The sequence below is a fragment of the Ctenocephalides felis genome, unplaced genomic scaffold, assembly GCF_003426905.1.
Source record: "Ctenocephalides felis isolate EL2017-DRISC unplaced genomic scaffold, ASM342690v1 CF-g0.4_SCAFFOLD_00845, whole genome shotgun sequence".
Lineage (NCBI taxonomy): Eukaryota > Metazoa > Arthropoda > Insecta > Siphonaptera > Pulicidae > Ctenocephalides > Ctenocephalides felis.
Window position 1 is genome coordinate 21,582,684 of NW_020536999.1, and position 27,443 is coordinate 21,610,126.

The 27,443-nt window shown below is 26.1% G+C and overlaps 1 pseudogene; it reads left to right on the forward strand.

Moving 5' to 3' along the window:
• The window catches only part of LOC113380468, a 28,933-nt pseudogene extending 1,502 nt beyond the window's left edge, over positions 1 to 27,431 (forward strand).
• Positions 27,432 to 27,443: the final 12 nt, after the last annotated feature.

Sequence of the window (27,443 nt, forward strand, 5' to 3'; positions counted from 1 at the left end):
AAATATGACGAGCTCTCTAAGGAAAAACCACATTCGTTTATCGTTTTTTGTGGTCTCATTTATTTAGTAACTATTTCATACAAAATAACTTGTTTTAGTAACTATTTCATACACAATACGACAAAAATACGGTTTGGAGTTCGGAGACAATATTCGAAATATCGGTGATTTTTTTAAATAAACGACGTTACAAAATTTATTTGATAGAGAAAATATAGCGAAATCTTTGGAAGAAATGACGTTTAATTATCATTGGTCATTATATTTTATTAGTGAGTCTTTGAATAAAAAGCAACCTTGAACAATAACTGTGTGTTGAAAAAAAAATATCATGTGATGAAGAGGAGAATATAGTTAGATATTGCATTTATTTATATATCACCTGATTTTTTAAACAAATCCGAAACATTTTCAAAAAAATCAGACATTTTACAATTTTGTCTCGTAACTAAAAATCAACACGCGATGCTTGGAGAAGAAGGGGGGGGGGGGTAACTTTGAATATCACAAAGAACCATCAAGAGAAAGATATATATCCTAAAAATTTATTATATTTTGAAATATCATGGTAAATTTGGCATGTATTTACAAGCACATAGTACACTGAATTTTGAAAAAAAAAAATATGGTACTGGGCAACTATATCATTTTTACACCTACGTCATAAGTGAGAGAAATTTTGAATCCTCGCCTACGAAAAACGTTATTTCACCTATAAATAAATTATTTGACGACTTTCTAATTCAAATAATCCACCTGTGTATTTTATCCCACAGTGATCCTGCCGTGCACGCTTTGCAATTCTTAGACGTAATCAACATGAAGGATCCCACACAAAAAACTCATTTCTACAGATCAACACTCAAGGATGTGCTGCCTTACATACCGAGGGTGAGTGTTAAGAAAGTCAAAATTATTTTTTCTTACGTATTTCGCTTTTTGATTAGATACGAAAATAAATGAAATCTACATACTTGGGTGTGACAAAGTGGATATTACGATGGATATACAAATTTGTATATTATATATATATATATATATATATATATATATATATATATATTATATACAGATACAATATATTTAAATATATAAACAGCACTCTTTTTTTTGCACTAATTTATTAAATAATATTAATTTTACAAACGTTTTGAGACTAGGTTTGTCTAATCATCAGTGTGTACTATAATTTAAAATAATTAAAATATGGAAATCTAAAATAGCATCATGTGTTATTCGTTACAACTTGTTCTTGCTAATGCCGTGCCTACGATTTGTCGGCTTCTGAAACCTCTATCCAAGGTCAACTTGATGAGTCATGAAATCAGATTTTTCTCCTAGCGACTCCTATTATTCAACTGGTGCAATTTTTTTTCAAATATAGAAATTATATTAAACTATAAAAATAATCAACATTGAATTAATTAAAAAATTTGCTAATAAAATATTAATGTGAGAGTACTTAAATTTTGCAAGTATAAATTGTTTTATGCTACAAATTATTATAGTTTGATATTAAAAAGTAGAAAATTTACAAAAAGGTTTTTGAAAAACAACTAAACTAAAAGATTAAAAATAAATTAATAAATATTATAAGTTATTCAAAAATGTTTAAAAAATGCAAATATTCTACGTGTGCTTTTTGACTAATTCAAAGAATTTACTATTTTCAAAATTAATTTTACTATTACTCCTATTTATAAAAAATAAGTATAAATTCACAAAAAAATATTAATTTCACTCATATATTATAATCTAAGTTTAATAGTATAAATTTACTATGTCTATATCATATAAATATTAGTAAAATAAAGGAATTATCTTAGTACTAATTTATTATAATAAATATAATTTTAAATTTTATTAGGATTATCTTATAATTATAATTAGGACTAACTTCAACTTTTCAAATCATACCAAAACTCAACACAATTTAGATTAATATTTACTAATATACTTTTATCCTTATGCGGACACTTAAAATGAAATAAAATTGAATTTGTTAAACAGTATTAGAATATTAATTATTGATAAATTTTACATTACACTAAATAATTTTAAAAAAATACAAATATGAGCATAATAGTAAAATGAGTAAAACGTTGGATTTAAATCAAAGGAAAACCAATTTTAAAAGGGATTTCCCAAAAGAAGAAACAAGTTTTATAAAAGGGATTTAAAAAAGAAAAAAAGAGACAATTTTATATAATACGTACAATTTATTAAAATGTTCCTTATGCGGACCTCATTAACAGAATAATTGACTGTATTGAAATAGTATAAAAACTATTCTCATTAAATAATGGTACAAATGTGCTAAAAATAGTAAGCTATTAAAAAACCTATAAGCTTTTGTATGCGATATATCACTGAAAATATCTCTCATCAAGAGAAGCAATTCAAAACTTCATAAATGCAAATACACGTCTAAATATTTCACAAATTTATACATAGAAAAACTCGCATGCAAACATATGAATAAATCAACAAACGAACGCTTTTTCATTTTTCCAACCTCCCAAATATATATATTACGCATTCGAACGTATACATTTTCCGGCGAGCGATGTAACTTTTGTTCTATTGACTCCGGAAAAACTCGCGAAATAAATAATGTGAACTTTTTCCGCGATGGAAAACGAGCAAAAAGCGTCGAGGTCTACAAATAGAAATATATATGACATGGGAAACTCTTAAAAAAGTACGTGCACGTCTATTCAAGTAGTAAAGATCGCAAAGATCGCGATATTTTAGGATCATTGAGAGGTTATGGGAAGTAGTCACGTTTTCGGAAAAAATAGACAGACTTGGAGGTACTAGAAAAATACTTGGTAACATAAATTTTGTGTACTTTTATTATTTAAAATCAATAGTTTAAGTAAACTTACTGTTTTTGGCAGCATTTAAATGTTCGAAAAATATTAAATGATTTCAAATAAGATAAATACTGTAATATCGTCTAATATTTCTAAGAATTATATAATGTATATAAGTGAGCTTTAAAACTTTAGCCAGAAATAAAATCTGAATTATTTTCGATATACTAAAAAATTTGGAAAAAAAATTTGGAAATAAAAAAAAATTGGAAAAAAAATTAGAAATAAAAAAAATAGAAAAAAAGGTAATTTTGAAATGAGAAATTTTTATTCCAAAAGCAATAGTTTTGTCAACACAAGCAGGAAGTCTTTTGAATCATTCAAATCGGATGCTTAGTTCTTACAAAAACTGCACTTTTTTGTACATTTAGCTCTGTATTTTCGAAATGGCTTGACCTGCTTTTGCTAAAAACTAATCACCTCTTCTCCCAATCATTACAAATTGAATGTTTTTTGGATCATTCAAATCGGTTGATCCATTCTCTTAAAAACTGACATTTTTAGCACTTTTTGCTCCATATCTCCAAAGCAACTGTACCTGCTTTTGTCAAAAACTAATCAGCACGTCTCCTCATCAATAGGAATCGAATGTTTTTTTTAACCATTCAAATCGGTTAATCCGTACGCCCGAAATCATCGACGAAAAATTGTCTCCACACATACACACACACACACATACACACATCCATTTTTTTGCGGTATGCCAAAATGTTCAAACGCCTCTAAAACAAAGACATGCAAAAAATTTAAAATGTTTCTATTGTACTATATCATTTTTTAAAGATAAAAAGTATACTGTATTTACTTAAATGATTTAATTTATTAAAAATATTTGGTTTTAGAATGTAGAGTTGAATAAAATTGCATTTATAATCATCCGTACTATTTTTATTAAAATCTTCATAAAATCCTACTAAATCTGATGGGTAAATAATGCAGCTTTCAATTCCTTATTAATGTAATGTAATGTAATGAATGAGACTAAATAAAATTTTTTTATGTGTTTGCCCCTTATGGAATAAAAAGGAACAGATAAAATAAAATTTGAAAAAATATCAAATATTTTTCTATATTTAAGCAATAACTGGCAAATTTTCTATACAAATTTTGATAGTTGGTTTTCGAATTATATTTTCTCAAAGTAAACGATTAATAATGTGTTTATAAACTTATATTTTGCGATGCCGATTGGGATATTTCTCTCGATGATGCATCTATTGCAGTTTAACAATCAATCATGAAAGAAACGTACGCAATTATTATCTAGATAACTAGATGTAACAGAATCGCAAATAATTTCAAATACAGTTTCAATTTGGGCTCGAACATAAGTATGTCCATTTTTAAGATAAAATTTAGTTTTTTCACTCATTTTTCATCATAATATAATATTTAAGTTTATGATATAACATTTATTAGTAAGAAACTTGTTGAAATTATTCTAATAAGATTGAACTAATATACAAATATATGTGTATAAATATTTGATATACCGGTAGATACAAAGCTATATATCATATCCTTTTCTGACAAAGGTGTCGATATAAAATTATGGAAATCACATAGTATGAAAAACGATTTCGAACACGCTCTGCATTATAATTTTTCTTCTCCACATTTTCTCAAAATATCGTCGATCATTGTGACGAATAAAACGTGAAAATCGCATTTTCGTATTTTCACAAATACATTCTGTTCGAGTAAAAGAGCTATTGTGAACCAAACAAAATGAAAATGCTAACAGTGTATGTACAAACAATAAAAAAACAGCCTGAAAGTTTTTTACGATGTAAAATATACAGAGTTGTGAATAGAACATGATAATTACGAGAGAGGCTTTTAGTTTAATTTAAAATAAAAAGTGGCATTTTTAAATCCTTTATCTAAAAAAGGATTTAATTTATTTAAATTTAATTATTATATTATAATATAGTTTATATTCTATAAAAGCCGATAAAACTTAGTATCAGCAGCATTTTTTTTTTATTTTCACCATAAAAAGTACCTTCAAACATTTCAGGAATTGCTAAGATATTGATTTTAGATATAGCAGTTTTTTCAGAGATGGTTTCAAATTTTTAAGACACGTTTCCAGTTGTGTTTTTATTTTTCTAAATGAGAAAAAAAAGTTTGGAAATTCATTGTCAAGTTTTATAATGTATTTTCCACAATTTCAGTATACTTGTAGTATATTTAGATAAATTTAACACAAAATGTTTAACGTAAATTACAGTATTTTTTGAATAAATTCAAGCATTTTATTATCAACTTTGAAAATGGAATTTAATCTAAAAATAGAACTGTCAATCGAAATACTCAAATATGCATAAAAGCCAGAAAAGTAACAAAACTTTTCTTAGAATTCCCTGATCAAAGCCCACATCGAATAATAAACTTTTAATTTATTTACATCACACAAAAAAAAAATTCAGTTGCCCTTTTACATATATAAATTATAAATTTCAATAGTGTGTCTATCAAGCAAAAAATATTTAAAAGGATTTCGCAATTATATTTGTTAGCTATTCTTTTATACAATTTTTATTTATTACTGAATTCTTTATTCTAGTTTTAACCATTGTTTCACAAGGCCTTATATATCTATAATACATAAAAAGGTGTTCCTGTCACAGATTTTATCGTAAAATCGCGATATTAATACCAGATGAAAGTTGTAGGCATTTATGAGTTGTCGACACGAAAAACATTCACAAACGTATGAATAAATAAATCGACAAGCAATCGTATAGCAATGATAAACGGAAACATTTATGGATAAAAACTTCACAGAAAATACGACATGGATTGCAACAGTGGTGCAAAAAATCTAAATTTGAAATGTGTATATTTCCTTCATACCTGTAAATGGGTTAGTGATAAAATATTATTAGTTTATTTATATTTCAATTTAAATGTATAATTTACACATGGTATATGAAGCCCATAGTTGGATAGCAAATGGATAACAAAATATTATAAGAACATTTGAAGTGATAGTTACGGTTGACCAAAAAACATGTAACTAAGATTGACCATAAAACAAAAATTGATGAAGAATCATAGGAATAAACAGAACAATGAATATTGCCTAAAATACGTCCAAAATAGGACAGATTAAACCCTAGATTGACCATAATGGATCCAAGAATGACCACAACAAATCCTATAAAGAGCCCAATATATCCTATAAAGAACCCAATATATCCTAGAATGAGCCAAATATATCCTAGAATGAGCCAAATATATCCTAGAATGAGCCCAATATATCCTAGAATGAGCCCAATATATACTAGAATGAGCCCAATATATCCTAGAATGAGCCCAATATATCCTAAAATGAGCCCAATATATCCTAGAATAAGCCTATTTATTTAATATAACCCAGATTTTGCAACAATCAATCCCAAATCGACCGCAATCAGTCCTAGATGGACCATAATAAATTCTAGTTTGATCACAAAAAATCCTAGATTGACCACCATCAACCCTGGATTGACCACGATGAAGCCTGCATTGACCATAATGTATCCTAGATTGACCAAAATCAATCCTTGATTGACCACAATGATCCTGGATTGACGACAATAAATTCTATATTCGCCACAATAAATCCTAGATTTGCCACATTGATTTCTAGATAATCCACAATGAATCCTAGATGGACCACAAAGAATCAAGGATTGACTTCAATCAATTTTAGATTGACCACAATGAATCCTGCATTGACCACAATCAAACCTGGATTGACCATAAAATCAAAGATTGACTACAGACAATCATAGATTGATCGGAGTCAATCATAGATTGAACCCTATCAATCCTATATTGATAGGGTTCCTGGATTGCCCACAACCAATCCTAGATAGACCACAACCAATCCTAGTTTGACCATAACCACAACCAATCCTAGATTGACTACAATGATTTCCAGATTGATTATAATGCTTCCTAGATTGACCCCAATGAATCCAATATTAAGAACTAATGAGATAAATTCACAAAACATTCAAAATTTACAACAAATGATCCAAGATTGATTGAACATTACATCGAAGATTATTTTCGTTTTCGGTTTATTATGAAAATAGTCCAAATTGGGCATATGTATGCATCCAATACATAACCAATTTTTTTGGGAATTTAGGGAAAATTAAAGGATAATTGCAATAACACGCGTTTAAAAGAATCATACAATACAAATTAAGCATTCTAAAATCGTTCTTATTGAGTTTTCATCAATTATTCATTAATTGAATTCATTATACTCATAAAGTAAGTAACCCGATGATTCATATATCTGTCCTAACTCTCTCATCTAAAAATCCAACCTAGCACTCTATAAGCTTCTCCAAAAATATAGGAATAATACAGTAATGATTTTAAAACATCCAACATTTTTAATTTCAGAAATTATGGTGGCAACATGTTTGGCCCTGCCTTCAGGCAGAAATGAAAACTGCAGAAGTCTTAGCAGCTGTTTTGCAACCGGTTCTACTTTTGGTGCAAGAAAGTTCAGTTGAGGAATATGAAACCTACATTTTGCCCACATTTAGGTAAAATAGTAATAAGATTACTTTATTTATTTGCTACTTTGAAATGTAGTTACCCCGCATCATTTTTGAAGATTATTAGTCTTCAAGTATAAGGCCATGGTTTGTTTTGTTATAGAGCTTCAATACTGGAATAAAATTTTCTACTTTCCATCGATCAATATCAGTTCGTGTGTCAATTTTACTCATGTTCAGTATATATTTTCAAGCTTGCTTATTTATTTCTCAGTTTCCGCACACATAGAATAAGCAACTATTCAGTATATCTTAAACTACAACTTTTCCGCATTTTAATGTCAAATTTTCCTTGAATTTTTCCAGATCAATGTTTACAGCTCCCAAGTCGATACAGGCGACGGTAACTTTATTGGAATATCTTCACGTCATCCTGGAGAAGACTCCAAGAGATGATATACGTGCTGAAGTGCTTCCTTTACTATTCAACGCTTTCGAAAGCACCACCATACAAGTGCAGGTAAGGGTTGAAGACACACATTTACGTAGAAAATGATACAGGGGGATGAAACATTTCATACTAAAAAATTATGAATTTCACCTCTTATTCTGAACGTAACTGCTAGATGATCAAGAGACACTAAACACTGACATCACCACAGTTATTGATTTAGTACCTTATTTTTTTTATATTGCTATTTTGTATGAAATTCTATTATGATAGGAGATAGGCATATGCAGATGAATAATTTTTTAAAAATCAATATCATTTGTAATTTTTTTCTGATGAGGTTACTCAGTAGTAGTATTCAGATATTATATCCTTGAATATCAAAATCAAAATGTCGTATTTTCTACCAATATTATTTACCAACCCCTGGTATGATGATCAATTTACTCACGCATGAAAACCTAAAACCACCGTTTTTCTTTCCATTTTGTTTCACAAGAAAACCTCTCTATATAGGCCATAAATAAATCTTAATACATCCTTCAGTTGAGAAAAACGTGCCAAAAAGTAGGACATGTGTGAAAACTTATAATTTTCGAGAAGGTAAAGTAAAATAATATTTTCATAAATTATAAAAAATGTATTACAGATATAAGTTAAGATGTTTTTGGTAATAGAAAACCGTGGAATACAAAGTATGTTGATACGCCTAAAATATTACTACAATTTACTACTAGTTTTTTCTATAAGATCCAAAACCTAATATATTATTAATAAATGTCCGACAATTATTTATTAATAATTAAATGTTATAAAATTCAATTACCATTAATTTCACATATATAATCGATCTACATCCTATAATGTACATATTTTAAATTATTTTTTTACAATTGATCTGAAAGTTATCCTGTAATAATGACATTTATTTCCATGGACATTAGAGTTCTATTAAAATTGTATTAAAATACAATTATGTTTGCAAATAACCATCAAACATTGACTCCGTTTATGTGTGATACGATAAATAATTTATAACCGATAATGAGCACTAGACAGGGAGCATGCGACCCATATTGGTAATAAAAAAATCTTTTATTAGTAATATAAAAATTACAAAATTTAATTTCACAAACAATAAAATTCTGAAATCAATCATGGTAAATAATTATGTGCAATAACATATACATAGACTTTTATATTATAAATAATTCATTATTCTAAATTTTTGTACAAAATTTTATTAAAACTAATTGCAAACTTATGAGCACTTGAATGAGAAAATTTATTAACTAATTTTAGTCAAAATTAAAAAACTTTGTGAAAACATTCAATACAAATTGAAATTGTATATTTTAAATAATTTGAATTAATAATTTTACCAAAATTCGAAATCACTATTTATTAAATTTGGTTTTATAGCAAAGCTAATTGCGTTTTTTTTTTTTTTTTGCTTACGACAAACCATTTGAATTAGTAAAATTTAGTACCAAATTAATTTGCTTCAAAATTTATTCGAATATAACACTGAAAAATATTAGAGCAGTAATGATTTAAAAAATAGAATTTTACACATTTTTTGGAAATAAACTAAACCATTCCGAAACTTAAGTGACAAAATTATTAGGCTGACAAAATTTAAAAAAAAGTATGTTTAAAGTTTAAAAAGTGTTGCAACCTTCTCTTTTATATATGGGCATTATGCATGTATATATTTTGCAATCTATTATTTTAATAGTGAGCTAAAAATGGCAAATAATGTATTAATTATTATTATTATATACATGCAAATGACTTTTATAATGACCTTCGCCAAATGCCTGTTCCTATATAAAAAAGTCTTTGCATATCTCTTCCAAGTAAAAACTTTTATGAAGTCTTTTGTTAAGCACCTTGAAAAGTTCCTTAAGTGTTATAAGGATTATATTATGAAAGAATATTAAATATTGTGTAAAGACTCCGACGAGCATAAGCTTATTAATAATTCTTCAGAATGTTTAATATTTAAACTTTATCGATTTCGAAGGACAGAATTGAAATCGTCTGAGACGTTAGGAAGAAATATTCAGTTGATATCCAATATATATATATATATATATATATATATATATATATATATATATAAATGCATCATTAACTTTTCGAAGGGTCAGTTATAGTAATAGCAAAAATTCTAAAAAGAAAATTTTTGCTTATTTCTACGTTTCAAATGTTTCTGAACATTTTGGCATACCTTAGAAACAACGAATGTGTGTGTATGATGTGTGCGTGTGTATGCTTGTGCGTATACAAATTTTTGTCGACGATTATGAGAGCATGGATCAACCGATTTGAATGATTCAAAAAAAAATTCGATTCCTATTGAAGTGCTGCCTAGTTTTTGACAAAGACAGGTCCAGACGTTTCAAAAATTCGGCGAACTTTTATCTACGTCTATTCATATTGTTTTACTTAAAATAGAAGCTAAAACTGAAATTGAAACAAAATAGAAGAGATATATTTATAAAGAGCAGTTTACAAAGGATAAATAACAAGAGCACAAAATGAAAAATATTATATAGAAAAAAGAAAACAAAATAACAAAACAGGAGCTTCTTTGATATGAAATTTAAACTTCTGGCGCGTGATGATAAGCGAAAAATAATACTCAGATAACGACAAGGAAAATCCTGAAAAAGTTTTCCAGATTTTTTCCATTCTTGCGAAGAGCTATTTACACTTGACAGAATGATTTTTTAACATCTTTTAAAGTATACGGAAAATTGTTTTAGAAAAAGTTAAGATTTTGTACGAATGAGTAATAAAATTAGGTGTTGAAATGCGTTTTAATAAAAATATATCACACCTTCGTAATAGGAAAAGTTTTGAGGAAGAAACATTTAATTCTGTGCCAGCCGAGTTTTATTTTTAATCACCTATGAAAGATTTCTTATATTTTCTAATATTTGAGCAACAAATTTGTATCCAACAAAATCTATATCAATATTTTAAGTTTTTTTAAAAAATAAAAAATGCTTATAATCCGCTGGAGTAAACCTTGACGAAACCATTAAAGAATTTTTGAGCAATGGTCAAATATCCAATTTTGAGAACAGGTTTTTGTTTATCAAAATTTCGCAGACAACTGCTCTTAATGCCATTTTTTATTGAAGCAAACAATTTAAACTTCAATATTTTAATTAAAACAAATCCAATTTGTTGTAGAAACAAATATTGGCAAATTAGGATCGTAACTAATATATATCCATAATTTGTCATAGAACTAAATATTAGTAAATTACGATCGTATCTAATATATATATATATATATATATATATATATATATATCCATAATTATTAATGCATTTTGGAGCAATGCTTGTGAATTGGTGCTTCTGATCAAAAATCGAAACAAATCTTGCAGTCACTCGTCTTTAATTTTATTTTTTGAATTATCAACTAATACACCAATATTTTAATTCTAACCATTCAAATTTGTCAATGAAATAAATAATAAGCGAAAGCATATTGGATCCATCATTAAACATAATCAAGAAGTTTTTGAGAAATGCTCATGAGAAGGATATTTTGGTCCAAATTTTGAACAAATTTTCCAAAGGCTCGATCTCAATTTTTCAATTAACAAATCCTCATATTTGGATTCCAAAAATTTCAATTCCGCAGAGAAAATAATTCAGTATCATCACTAACATTAATAATGAGACATTTTTGAGAAATTCTCATGAGAAGGTTCATTTAATCAAAATTCTGTTCAAATATCGCAGGCATTTATATGAAATGCAACTTAGATAATTAAACTTGATAAGAAATTGAATTCCAAACTTGTAAATCCAATTTGTAAACGAAATAAATATAAGCAAAAGCTTATTAAGATAATATTAAGAAGTTCCTAAATAATACTCATCAGATAAATAAATTATTTTGATAAATTCTGCAGATACGTTTAGCAGATAATTGACCACTAAGATTTTTTCAGCACTCTCAACTTTTTAATGTGCAAAAAAATGTTTATAAAAAATTACAAATGTTTGAGAAAAAAAGTTTAGGCTTGAAGATCAAGAACTGTATATTACTGGGAAACAAAAACCAGGGACATTTTGTGGAAATGGAAAATATTTTATTCTAACAGTGTTTTAATATGATAACATTGTCTTCTCATGAAATTAATGAGTATCATAAATGAATACTAAGATACAAATAGAAAATTTCAACACAATTAAAATTTTTAGAAAATTATTATCACACTTAATAACTAGCGATGTATTAATATTATTGTTATTATACTTAATAATTTAACGTATCAAAAATTTAAATGTTAAAGATTCAATTTTTTTAGAACTGAAAAAAATCGTTTTTTGAGATTTTTAAAATTTTTGAAAATCATTGACCTTTTTGAAAAATTTGATTTTTTTATACTTTGGAATATTTTGGTAACTTAACTTTTTTTCAAAGCAATCCCGATGAATAAATACTAAGATACATATGGAAAATTTAAACAGAATTTAAATTTTCAGAAAATTATAATTCTTAATAACTAGTGGCGCATGGCATAGTTAAGGAAAATTCTGGAACAATCCCGTACCAAAAATTAAAATTTGCAAAAACGACATTTTATTTTAGAACACTGAAAAAAATTAGTTTTTGAAATGTTTAATTTTTTTTGAAAATAATTGAACTATTTGAAAAATTAGATTTTTTATACTTTAAAGATTTCGGAAATTTTGAACTTTTTTCCAAAGCAATGGCGATATGTTAGCTGTTTAGAAACGGAATATGGAAGCGCGTGAGCGCTTTGACGCAGTATAAAGGACATCATAGAAAAGTGAACAAAATATGTTTTCAATATTAAAATAACTGTAAAATACATGATAATTTGATGTGTACACGTCTAATGATCATTTTTGCCCGCCAAAAGGCATTTTTGCACTTTTTTATTGGATTTCCGAAATCGCTAGACTTGCCTTTCCAAAATCTTCATAGTTCTTCAATTCGTCAATACCAATAAAATGTTCTGTGAATCATACAAATCGGACGCTCCGTTCTCTCAAAAAATCAATTGCCATTTTTGGCACTTTTTGCCCCGTATCTTCGAAACAGCTCGAACTGCCTTTACCAAAAACTAATCAGCTCGTTTTCCTTATCAATACGAATCCAATGTTTTTTAATTATTCAAATGAGTTGACTCGTATTACCGAAGTCGTCGACGAAAATTTGTATCCGCACACGCGCACACACACACGCATACATACATACACACAAATACATCCACTATTTCTAAGGTATGCCAAAATGTTCAAAACCTTTAAAACGTAAGGATATATAAAAATGTTTATTTTCGATCTTTAGCGATTACTATAACTTACCCCCTACGGGTATTATAAGTTAAAAATGTATTATTTTCCCCAATTTCATGATCTATGCTACTAATCTGTTTTATCTAGACTATGTCAATGTACGTTTTTAATTATTTTTCGACGATGTAAACATTATAAAGTACATATAAAAAACATATCCAATCTCAGTTGTGTATAAATTGAAAGAATTTCTTTCTACAGAAATACTCGAGCAGTCCCTACGCTTTCGCCTGTGATGTAATTATGTTCTTATAAGGAGCGTCTAGAAGCTCGCACAAGTTATTGAGTTTCCACATTCACTTTGAGTTTGGCAAAAAAATATATAATGATATACTGAAGCTCACGATAAATAACATTTCTTAGATCTTGTAATTAAATTTATTTTAGGATTGTATATCATTATTTTCTAACGTTGTTTTATGTTATCTCGTGAAGCGCATGGAAAAATTGTATTAAAAAAATGTACGTCGAAGAAAATTGTATTATATACAATGAGATCTTGTATTGTATTGAACGAGAGATCTCGTTAATTATTATAAATTTTATTTAGTTAATTAACGTATAAGTATGATCAAATATTAAATAACGAGTACAGGTACAATATGAATCGATATAACTTTTTACTTTGCAAACAAACTTTCATTAATATAACTTATAAGTAAACTGAGTTCTAAGAAAATTAAGAAGTTAAATTAGATTAGAAAATATAATTTGAATGTTAAAAAAATATTTTTTAATAAAAGTTTCTATGATACCAGAAACAGAAAATTAATAAAAGGAGCCACATAAATCAAATATGCGTTACATTTCAATTTTAACACCAAGCTGATATCAATAATATATCTAGAAAATAAGAATTGAATAATTTGTATTGAAATAAATTATATAACAAAGCTTGAAGTTGTTATACAGTAGTATGAAACATTTCTTACATAGTAAATATTCTTCTATTTCTTGCAACAGTAAAAAAAAAAACATAAATTAGATAAAGATGCAATAGATATATAGATATTTTAGTGTTTCAAACGATTTATGTAAACAAATTTCAATAACCATAATGTTCATTATAAAAAAATTATAAAACACGTTATAAAATATTAAAGTTAATTATCAATTGATTACTATTTTATTAATGTATTAAAATTAGACGATATTTAATTTGGTAATTTATATAAAGTTAGACTAATGGCTTAACGTATTATTGAAATATCGAACTTTTTTTTATGTGTCATAAGTTAAAGAGAAAATGAGATAGGAGAAAGGTAATTCTATATAAATGAATAATAGAAATTAAAAAAAAAAACGAAAAAATTAAACTGAATATATAAATTTCACCAAATAGTCATTTCCTATGTGATATATCAAAAAGGTAAAATACAAATAAGAAGACCCATAATTTCTTAATAAAAAAAATCCCTTGTATTTCCAAAATCTTGTTACAATAATCGTGTTACAATTTTATATTAAATAAAAATTAAAATTAGTCAAGTCTTACTTTCATAGTCATTCATATTAAGTGAGACTAGAAGCTTAATATAACATTCAAATAAGGATTTTTTTTATATATTACAAATTTAAAAAAATCGTAAAGAGTCCTATATAAATGCATAATAAACATTAAAAAAATACGAAAAAATTAATTAAAATTCTAATTTAATTCGTCAAAAAAGTAAAATACCAATAAAAAGATTCATAATTTTCTTATCATATATTTCCCTATATTTCCAAAATCTTGCTATAATTATCTCATAGATGATTCATAATTTCCTTATAATATATTTTCTTATATTTCCAGAATCTTGCTACAATTATCACTATTACAATTTTATATCAAATCAAAATAAAATTTTATCAATGTATTTTAATGAAACCAATCAAGTCTTACTTTAGTAATTTATATTAAATCTAAGTGAGACAACTAACTCAATTTAACGTTCAAATAACGATATTTTTTATATATTTTACAAATTTAAGAAAAAGAAATAGTTATCGGAATGGTAAACCTATATAAATACCGAAAGAAATAAATTAAATACCAGCAAATTGTCATTACCTATGTGATATATCAAAACGGTATAATACCAATAAAACGATCCATTAAAATCCAAAATTTCTAAAAATTCCAAAGCTTCCAAAATATTGTTACAAGTACCTCTATTAGAACTTTAAATTAAATAAAAATTAAATTTTATCAATGTATTAAAATTAATTAAGTCTTACTTTAGTAATTTATAATAGGTGAGACTACAAGCTTAATTTAACGTTGAAATAATGAGTTTTTTATATAATACAAATTCAAGAACAGAAAATATTGGAAAAGTAATATAAATAAGCCTATAAAAATATGATAAACATTTAAAAATGAATAATTCTGAAATCAACATATAACTACCAATAAATGATAATTTCATAGTATAGCTTATTTTTATTATATTCCCAAATTCTTAATACAATTATCTCTGCTACAACTTACTAAAATTAATCGTTGATAAAAAATAATTTGAACTCAACTTATGGTATAAATTTTGAATTTTTTGCTATATAATATAAATTTTAGAAAAGATGAGAAATTAAGAAACATAAAATCTATATAATTATTTAATAAAAATCAAAAAGGCATAGTAATAAAATAAAAATTAGCTTTTGATGTGGTAGGTATCTTAAAAAAAGTGGAATAGTAATAAGATGATTCTTAAATTCCTATTTTAGATTATTATTCATGTATTTCCAAAACTATCTTACAATAATCTTTCTTACCGCTATATATTATGAATTTAGTTCATAATAATAATATTATATTGAAAAATACTGTTTATTGGGAAATTATACCTAATTGATGTAAAACTAACGTATGTTTATTGATGAATCACCAATAAAAATGGAAAATTTATAACTAGCGAAAACATGAATTTTTTTCTCAGAAAATTTATAGATTCAGTATAGTTTTTAAAATAATTAATTCTAAGTTATCAAATATACATTAATCTTTTCTATTTTTTTCAGAGTGCGGCCCTGTTGGCGGTGACAAACGTGTATGAATACTTGGACGACACTTCAATACGTCGGATGGTCCTGCCAAGGACTCGAGCCGTCTACGAGAAAAACGCTACGGATGTCAAATCGTAGCAAATGTGCTACAATGTATCGAGAGGACTCTCGACAGATTGGAAAAATCTCAAATCATCGACGACGTGTTACCCATGCTCTGGGAGGTCAAACTACAGGACCCTGAGGTCACACTGAGGGTTGTCAGTGAGTAGAAGATGATATATTGATAATTATTTATATAGGTCCTTAATAAACTGAAAAATCTAATATAGAAATTTAGTGACGACCTGGTATTGCGTGAAAATTAATTAGCATGAATTGTAATATTGAAAAAAATTGCAATATTGTGTAAATGTAATGATTGGCTTATAGATTGGAGTAGAAATTGTATATAGATCAATATTTGTGATTTATAATGACTGCTAGTGAAAATATGTGAAATCAACATAGTAGTATATAAAAAGTTATTCTGACATATAAAAAAAATTGTATTAGGATAAATGCTCTATGTAAGCTAAAAGAAATATGTCGTAATCATCCAAGTTGTATGCGACTGTGAAAGATTAATATATAGGGATCTGCTCTCATCGAAAAAATCGCAGAGTTGCATTTAGAATTGTTTACTGTTCAAATTCAAATTTTTTTTTTGGTAATTTAGCAATAAATAAACTTAACATTATCTATAAATAGTATTGCAAGCTCTGTGAAAAATTATGTCGTAATAAGCGAGCTTCAAAATTGTATATCAGTATGACTGCGTATTAGGATTTACCAGTATTTTGGATTAATTTAAGACATTTATTTTTTTACATGCACAAGTACCCAATTGGTTTGAAATCCAAATATTAGTTTTATAAATTCCCAAGTTATACTTAAAATTTAGCATTTTACTCAAATCTATTTTTGGTAACTAAACTTTAGCAATAAAAAATATTAAATAGCACAAGATATTATTTCTCATATAATATCCTCAAATTCATGTTTTTTTTTTTCATGTTAATTATAAAATAAATCGTACCGTATATAGGGTATAATATTTTTTAAAATATTTTTCATAATACAGTGCTCACTCTTAAAATTATTGATTCTGAATGTATTTAAGTTTTGAATTTTCATTTGAATAAAAAGTTAATTTGATAAAGTATTTACTTCTGGTACAGATCCACCTTTAAAAAACTAGTTGCAACAATGATATCATTAAAAATATCAATATTTAGCATTTGCATATGAAATTAATAAAATGCATATATAGGATTAAATAAAAAATATGCGTTAATTAAATAACATAAGGTCTTTGCCAAATTTCAAATAAAAATACAAAAATTTATAACTCGCCTCAAAATGACTATTTCAAAAATTCTCAACGTTTAGAAAGTTGAAAAAGTATTGAAACCTATTTTCAAGCAAGAAATCATTTTTATCACTATCAGAATAAATGTATAATTTTTTGGAGTATTTTTTCATAATAATTTGCACTATATAACACTAGAATACGAGTATATTCCAATTTTACTAAAGTTTTGAATCTTACATCCTTATTGCAAAACATTTGACAGCTATTCCCTATTTATCGTATTTCACAAAATCAATAATAGTTACACAAACCTACTCAAATATATATATATATATATATATATATATATATATGCTTTGATCTATAAATAGACTTCAACTTTGAACTTGCAAAATTCCAACAATATCAATATCCCATTATATGATATAGAATATTCATTCACTCTACAGTTTCTAAAAATAATTAACTATAGGCGAAAAATAAATTTATATGGAAATTTCTAGTAAATATCCACTTTCGGTAAAATTCATAAATATAATTGATAAAAGTATTAAGTTTAATAAATAAGTTTTGAATTTCTACGAAAACAAAAACACCAATCTAAACTAGAAACTTCTTGACTTTATGAAGCTTGTTTGCGTTTATTAAATTGTAATTAGGAAACTTGCTATACACACTTTCTTGAAACCTTGTGAAATTAATTCAATATTAAATTTAATTTGGTAGTAATATTTCAAATATTTGAACTAAATCAAACTATCTAAACTAAATCGTAGGAACTAAATCAATCTTTCAAATATTTGAACTTAAAATTCATCAAGCAGGTACATTATATTGATCTTTCACACTCGATTTACTTCATGTTTCATCTTATAAGAAACATAAAATAAAATTCATAGTTTTAAGAATACTATATGAGAAAACATTTTATGTACGATATAAAATTATTTATTGCTTTTGCACTAAAAATATCGTTCAATGTTATTGGGGCGCACGAGGCGCTATGCAGGGTTGATGGTAAAATTTTTATAAAATTGTAATAAATAATTTGTTAAAATTTATGTTTTTATTTTGCAGATATTTATCGCATAATGTTGAGTGACAAAAAGTATGGTCTTTCGGTTAATTTGATGGCAACACGTGTCATGCCATCGTTGCTGCCACAAACCGTAAATCCGCAATTAAATTTGGAACAATTCACTATTTTATTAGAGGTATTTATAAATTTATAAAAATAGAATAATTTATTTATAATATATATATATATATATATATATATGTTTTAAGGATTTATAATAATTAAGATATAGATAATTAAGATTCAAAGTTCAATTTGGTGGTATAATAAAAGCCGCACCAAAGTGCGGCCGGGTGTGCTAGTATATATATTAGAGTGGTCCTCAATAACGACATTTTTTTAAATTTTTTGCTCCCAAGGGCTCACAAATGCTTCCAAATTAATAAAGAATTTTTTTTAAGTTTTAGCTCTTTATTAAAATTTAGACAGTCCGCAATTCAATTAAAGTTTCGTATATTTTTTTTAACATTAATTAAATTCTTGCGCCATCTGTGATAGCGGTCTTGTAATTTTGATGCCAATTTATTACTGATAGTTTGAGTGTGAAAACCACCAATTAAATAAATATTTTGCTGCAAAATTAATTTTGATGCGATGATTAATAAATATTTCGTTAAACAGCCCACATAGAGGTTAAAGGTTTCATAAATATTTTTAAGTGCCATAATATTCAAGTTTAAAAATACTATCACAGATGGCGCAAAAATTTACATAATTATGTATGTTAATAATAAGTATACGAAACTTTTGAATTGCGGGCTATCTAAATATGTTAATATTAAAAGCTAAAATTTTTGGAAGATTTTTTTTCATTAATTTGGAAGCATTTGAGCCCTTCGGAACAAAGAAATTCGAAAATTTTTATATTAAGGACCACCCTAATATATATATATATATATATATATATATATATATATATATATGTATATTAAATGGTAGAATCTTGGATTTGTGTATTTTGTATATATATACGATACGATACGATATCGTATATATATATATATATATATATATATATATAATATGAATAATATACAAAATATATAATTATAAATATATGAGCGGATATATTTATAGAAAAAAACGAATATCTAAAGTACTCGTACGCTAATAATTTTACAGTCAAATGAAAATTAATCTCTAACCTTTTGAATATCCAATACTTTGCAATGACTTGAACTGGAACAATCTGCAAATAAAAAATATATATGTAGACAAAAGAAGCCATTACAAAATATAATGAAATTTATATACATTTATATTTAGTATATTGAAAATAAATTCATTACAGTTGTGCAGAACAAAAATAAATATTTGAAATAAAATTTATTTCGTAAAAAAAAATTATATGGCAATAAATAGTATATTAAAATATACAGAACTAAACTTCAGTAATCTATTATTCTTACCTTAAATGTTTCCAAGGAAAAGCATTTCTTCGCAAATAGCTCAGCATATAATTTCACTTTAATTTACGCGCAATTACATTGGAAATATTTAAACAACACACACATGATTTACGCGTTATTTACACATATTGATTTTAATAAACACTTTTTCAAATTTAACACTGCTAGAAGAAATACATGGGTTAATTGAAATGACATGAGTAATGGTATGATCCAGATTTTGTACACAATAAATATACAAATTTCAATAACAATTTGCAACCAGGACAACCACAAACCCTTGAACCTCTTACAATCCCTATACGATTTGGTGCCTAACTGAATTTTGATAAATTTAACGAATATTTCAGAATCGCAGGACTATCTACCAAAGAAAATGTGGTTGCAAATCTACATACAGGACAAAATCACACGGACAAAATTATAACAATTATTAGATAACTTTGCACACTACGTGATAATTATTGTAGTTTATGATAACTATATTTTTATATAGAAATATACCTATTTAGAACTTGTGACAAAGATTATTATTTAATCAAAATTCTACTAAATTTGTGCATCGTTATAAAATAATTGAATAATTTGTCAGTAGTATCTTTAATGAGTCGTATGCGACAATATTATTGAATCAACATTAAAAACCTCTTTTACAGAATCAAAATTAAAGCTGCATCTATTTTTTATGTTCAAAAGTGAGAATTTTACTGTGCAAATATTTAAATTACATTCGCATACAAGCTCATTGAATCAATTTCACAAAATATGCCGTACACAAAAAAATCATTTTACTGTGTTAATTATTTTCAAATTTAAAATTGGAGTAATTAAAAATTCCGAAAGTTATTTTAACAAAATAATATAAAAATTACAAAGTATTACAATATGTGAAAATGATTTTAGCATGTGATCATACCAGTAATTTAAAAAAGTTTGAAGCACTCACCCTACGCGAACAAGCACCGATTCTTCTGGGACATCGGGATTACCAATTTGTTGTCTGGAAGAGAAACAATATGTTTATATTACAATATAAGATATTTATTCAAAATTAGAAACAATTGTGAAGTATTATGATTAGTATCATATTTATTTACCTCTCGACTCCCAGAAGAAGACGTTTATAAGAAATCCTGGTCACAGCACGGAAGAGCTCAGCACACGATTAGCAGGAAAATCACTTATTTTAAAGGAAGAAAAATTAATTCGTTAATTTAAACTGCACTTCACTAAACAAAAGCACTTGAGAAATTATGCATATACACACCAAAAAAGCACTAAAATGCGGATTTACTAAAAATTGCAAAAATTCGCACCGAAACACACTCGATCGTAATACTGCGATAAGTATACAGTCTACCTGGAAAACCTGAAATAAAATAATAAATAAAAATTTTAATCAGAAATTAATTTTTTGTGATGGCTATATAATAAATACATATCACAAGTATAATACTCGTATATAAAAATATGGTAGGTTTACGAAGACCTTTAGTTTGTCGAAATTCGAACTATGAAATAAAATACCGAAAACACCACATCACTAATCCTAACAAATTTGTGACGCAAATTCATAATCTAATCAAAGATATTGTATATACATGTATAATTTTGGTAAACTTTATAAATTTTGAAATTCATGTGTGGCATACCTTTCACTACATAAACCCGCCAAGGGGGTAGCTGATGTCTGATGAAAAATTTGCTTGATTTATTCTTATACGCATATAAGAGCAGGGGCACAATATTATGTCATTAAATAATAAATATAAAGAGAAATCTTAACTTGATTATATCATGTTCTATATAATTGCTGCAATACAAATTGCTAACAAAAAAGATAATCGCGCAAATCGAGGATCATGATTTCTAAAAGAAATTGCCAAAACGTGTAATAATAATACAGTAATAATAGGAGCTGTAATTTTTATATGTAAGCATGCGACAAATGCGTCAAAGACATAAAAATATTAATTCTAAAAATATTAGTAGTATACATAGATTCGTTCATTTTTTCGTGTCAAACCATTTTTACTATTTATTTTTATTCAAAGCCTTATACTGTTCAACTCAACCTGAGTATAAATTAATAAAAGTCTTTAAGGACAATGCGCAATTCATCAATTTGCGCAACTAATAATGAATGAAGCTGATGCTAAATATAATAGTAACAAGAATCTAAACTCCCTATCACGAAACACTGTGGTTTAGGATGCCTTCGGTAGTTACTAGTTCAATTAATCAACTATATATTATTTTTTCAAAAAAATATTACTGGATTCTAATAAATACACATAATTAACAACAATCTACGTTAAATAAATTACTATTCAATAACTATTGAAGCCGATGCATGAGGATTATTGTCCACGAGGTGACTTACTTGCATCATGCGATTGCACCATCTCCACGAGGTTTGTAAAATTACTACACGAATCAGGTAGTCACTATTTAAATTTATAGACCTTGAATTTTTTTTTTCAAAAAATATTGCTGGATTATAATAAATACACATAATTAACAATAATCTACGTTAAATAAATTACTATTCGATAACTATTAAAGCCGATGCATGAGGATTATTGTCCACGAGGTGACTTACTTGCATCATGTCCACGATGTTCGTGAAATCACTACACATATCACAAAACTGAACAAAATATTCAATTGAAGTTTATTAACACAAGCACTTTTACACGATTAAACAAATTAACATCATGATTAAACACGATTAAAATAAATTATTTGTCCGACCGACGGCACTTCTAAACAGAGATGTTGTTCCTTCCGTGGCTGCAGCGTAAAGGACTTGACCCGATCACTGTCGATTTGTTAATGAAAAAACGAAGACACCCGAAATTTTGCAATTCTAGATCAGATATCATTTTCAATTGCATTGTTATTAGTTCAAGTGCAGGTGGTGCCTTCAGCCGTGAACTAATTTTTGACAGTTCTTCAGGAGGCATCGTCCATCGTCTAACAATTGTGCAAAAGAGATGATATGATAGACAATGCCGAAGACGGTCGAAGTCGTTTCGTAATAAATCGCGAATTTAATAGTAACTTTAGATATATGTTCGCTTTGCACTCAAGCATTGCTGATAACATGCATTAAATCTATATTTTTAACGAAAACAAATTAATTTCGCATGAATATTTAATATTATCTGAATTATAAAGGATAATTGTCATTATATCGAATGAAACAGTTTTTAATAACAAAGATACCACAGAAATTTGATTACAAAATTCTTCACAAATAATTTTCTACATATTTAATAATTAACTTTACATTTACTACATTATATGAAAAATATATCAAATGGAATACTTTTTACTGTTACTTTATATTTTATTTGAACAACTATGTATATTACTAGAAATTAATAATCAAATCTTAATTATTACGTTTATAAATAATAATTTTAAAAATAAAATCTCTATTTTGATGAATTTGGAATTAAAGGCATAGATAAAAAAATATCTAAATTATATAGGATTAGTAATTCAAAACAAAAGCAAATAAAACGGATTTTAATATCAAATACAGAAAAGAATTTTCATAATCAAGTTCTTCCTTCATAAAATGACTTTACATTTACATTATATGAAACATATATTAATTAGAAAAATTTTTACTTTTACTTTATATTTTTTTAAACAACTAATCTTTATTACTAAAAATTAATTATCAAATCTTAATTATTGTCTTTATAAATATTAATGTTATACTAAAATCTATACTTTTAACAAATAGAAATTAGATTTAGCATGAATATATAATAATATCTAAATTATAAAGGAACAATAATTTATAATTAAAAGCAAATGAAACGTATTTTAATAACAAATACACAACAGAACTTTGATGATAGAATTCTTCTTGAATATTATTTTACATAATCTATGATAGACATTACATTTACATTATATGAAAAATATATCAATTGAAATTTTTTTCACTTTTACTTTATATTTTATCAACTATGTTTATTACTGGAAATTAATTATCAGATTTAAACTATTACCTTTATAAAAAATAATTTTATAACTAAAATCAATATTTTTGTTAAATAGTAATTAAATTTGGCATGAATATATAATAATATCTCGATTATAAATCAAAATTAAAAATTTGAAGGTAAATTAAACAAATTTTATATAACAAATGCACAATAGAAAGTTGATATTCGAATCAAAATTTCTCAAAAATTTGACTTTACATTTACATTATATGAAAAATATATAAAATCGAATACTTTTTAGTTTTATTTTTAATTTTATCTATACAACTAATTTTTATTAATAAAAACAAATTACCTAATTAATTAATACATCGCAATTGTTTATAAATATTAATTTTATAACCAATATTATTACTTCTACTATTAATTCTTCGTGTTTTTCTATATATTTATAGTTGTTTTTTATTTTGAATAACGTGTTATTATGTTATTATTAATATTTTTTATTCTACTTAATATTTTAGTCAATAATTATCAGTAATTTTCAGTACTGGAAAATAATTATTGTTTGAATAAAAACTTAAATAAAATACCAATGAATTTTTTGGATCATTAAGATATTTCATGGCATAATTAGAAAAAAAAAATTATTATTTTCTTATTCTGAACTTCGAGCCACATTTTGTCATAAAAACATATCGGAAGATATTGGACTTCTTCGAGAACAATTTAAACCAACAAAAAAATTATATACTTAATCAATATTAATTTTGTTTGAATTAATGAAATAAACTTAAGTTAAAAAAAATTTTAGTTATTTAAAAATTGAAAAAAAATCACGTGTACCTTTAATTTGACTATAATATTATAAAAGTGAATTCCTTCAAATGTTTGAATATAAATGAGTGAAATATATAAACTTTATTTATACCAATTTTAGAAGAACCAGATATTATATACTCCAACACGTGAATATTATTTAAATGAGAAACTAATTTTTTAAAGATATATATATATATATATATCTTTAAAAAAATTTCTATCCTAAACTCCGAAGAGTAAATACATAGTTTCGACAACTTGTCAAGTTATCATGATTATTAGTGTGTTTTACCATTTGTGATGTTTGTGTTAAAAAATACATATCTTATCAATGTGCACATACTCATACCATGGATTAATAATGGTTTCATATGCTATATTAGGATTAACTTGATTACCACTGAATGATGGCTAAGATGCTAGCCGAAACGTATGGATTTTAAATAAATAAATTTTTTAAAAAAACTCATACTATTTTTATCGATGTTACGCCCGAATATTAAACTCAAATTAAACATATATATATATATATATATATATATATATATATCGTGAAATATATATATATATATATATATATATATATATATATAACAAATGTATTCTGAGTGGTTATAAATATGAACAAACAGCACTCTTTTTTGCACTAATTTACTTTATATTTTATTCCGGACGCGGATAAACAAAAGCCTAAATAAATAATTATTCTTTCGTAATTACGATAAACTTTCAGAACCAATATTTTCCTTCCTTAACTTAACTCTTCTGTGTACAAAAATTTACATTTTCCCCGATTCGCCGTATATTCCAGCCCATGAAAAATATATTAACTCTACCCCTACATAATATTAAACTCTGGCAAGACAGAAAGTTTGCTATTTTGTATAAAATTTCTCATTAAATGCCGAAGTTTCGCTGGAAGAAACTCTTGTGTAAGCAATATGTGCAATTAAGATTTATATTATCTATGTGCCGACGCCGGTTAATAAAGTTACTTTCAAACATCTCAACCTGTTTATGATGTCTGCAACATCAAAGCTAAAAATAAATTAGTAAACATGATGGTTGAAAGAAATGCAGTTACATGTATGTTTTATATAGTCGAATTAATTATCTATCTCATAGCAACGTTATGGAATGCATTAAAATTTTAATGAGGTCTAATGAGATTTCAAGTATAACGTAGAAAATCTTACAAGAGTTCATGTAACAAATTATCCTAATTATAAAATGTTTGTATAATTTTGTTCTTGGATAGACCTTAGACCATCGCAAAATCGCAATTTTTAAACATAGTTTTGTGAAAAAAATCAACGTATAATTAATATAATCGAAATTATAAAATTGATATGACAAAAAATTCTGTGAAATAGAAATTGGAAAAATCGCATACACACACATATATATATATATATATATATATATATATATATATATATATATATATACATATATTAATTTAGACATATGAACAAACAGCACTCTTTTTTTGCCACCCTTTCATTTTTACCACACCCATTTGTAAGCCATCATAGAGGTTATATTTTTGAATCTAACTTGAAAATAACAATTCATCTTATAAAACAAATAAGCAACGTTTACTTAAAATTATTTTCAGGTAACAAACTAAATACAATAGCACAAAGTCAAAAAACTACAAAAGAAAAAAACCCTTTGGTATTAATATTGATACATTCCTTCCCGAATATCTCATAATATTAATATTGTAAGAATTAAGGTGATAGTTGGTTCCACTGCTTTTGCCTTTTATTTAAATTAATGCCGTTAAAAAAATATACTTTGCCTACTTTTAAATATTGCACACTTTTAAATAATATTTTTACTTGAAACCTTATTTTGCGTACTAAAGATAAATATCGACCATTTTACCAGCGGACCTTTAAGCCCCGCTCTACCCTATACACACATGCTTCTTGCAATATTTATGTCAAAAATCAATATTATCAAATCTTCTGCTAGAAAAAAAAATCTTCTCTTTGGAAAAGTTGAAAATTATGCATTTGGTGGCAAAGAAAGAGCAAGAATAATTTTCATCAGAGACTATCTTTTTACGTTAATGCAGTATTTGAATTTTCAAAATCTGTTCGCGGTTTCTAGGCAAAAATCTTTAATGCTAATATAATTTACTGGTGTATATACTTATTCTTATCGATTCCCAAAAATTTGCTGATTAAATACGTTAAGTCAAATTTTCCTTTACATACACACAGGCTTTTAGCAACCTCAACCTTAGATATTTTCTTTAATCATATGCAAATATTCACAGATCTAAATGACGTAATGAGAAATAAGTAAAACAATATAATTCCCTATATACCAGATTTAAAAAAAAGAATTTTATTATCGGTTCATCATGTTACGATGTTCAATTTAATTTCCACCAGGTTCTGCAAGAGATGTTAGACCTAATTGACCGCAATCAGAGGAACAAATTGAAGCTGGATAACCTGTCTTTGCCTTCTCCGGAAAGACATAGACCACTTCGACATCAATTCAGTTCCGACAACATGCATGTTCCGCCCTTTAACATCCCCAATTTGCGAATCGAGCAGAGGAAGACCAGCAGCGCCCGAAGACATGGCCAGGAAGAACTCGGCAGGTAAATAAAAAACCAAAAAA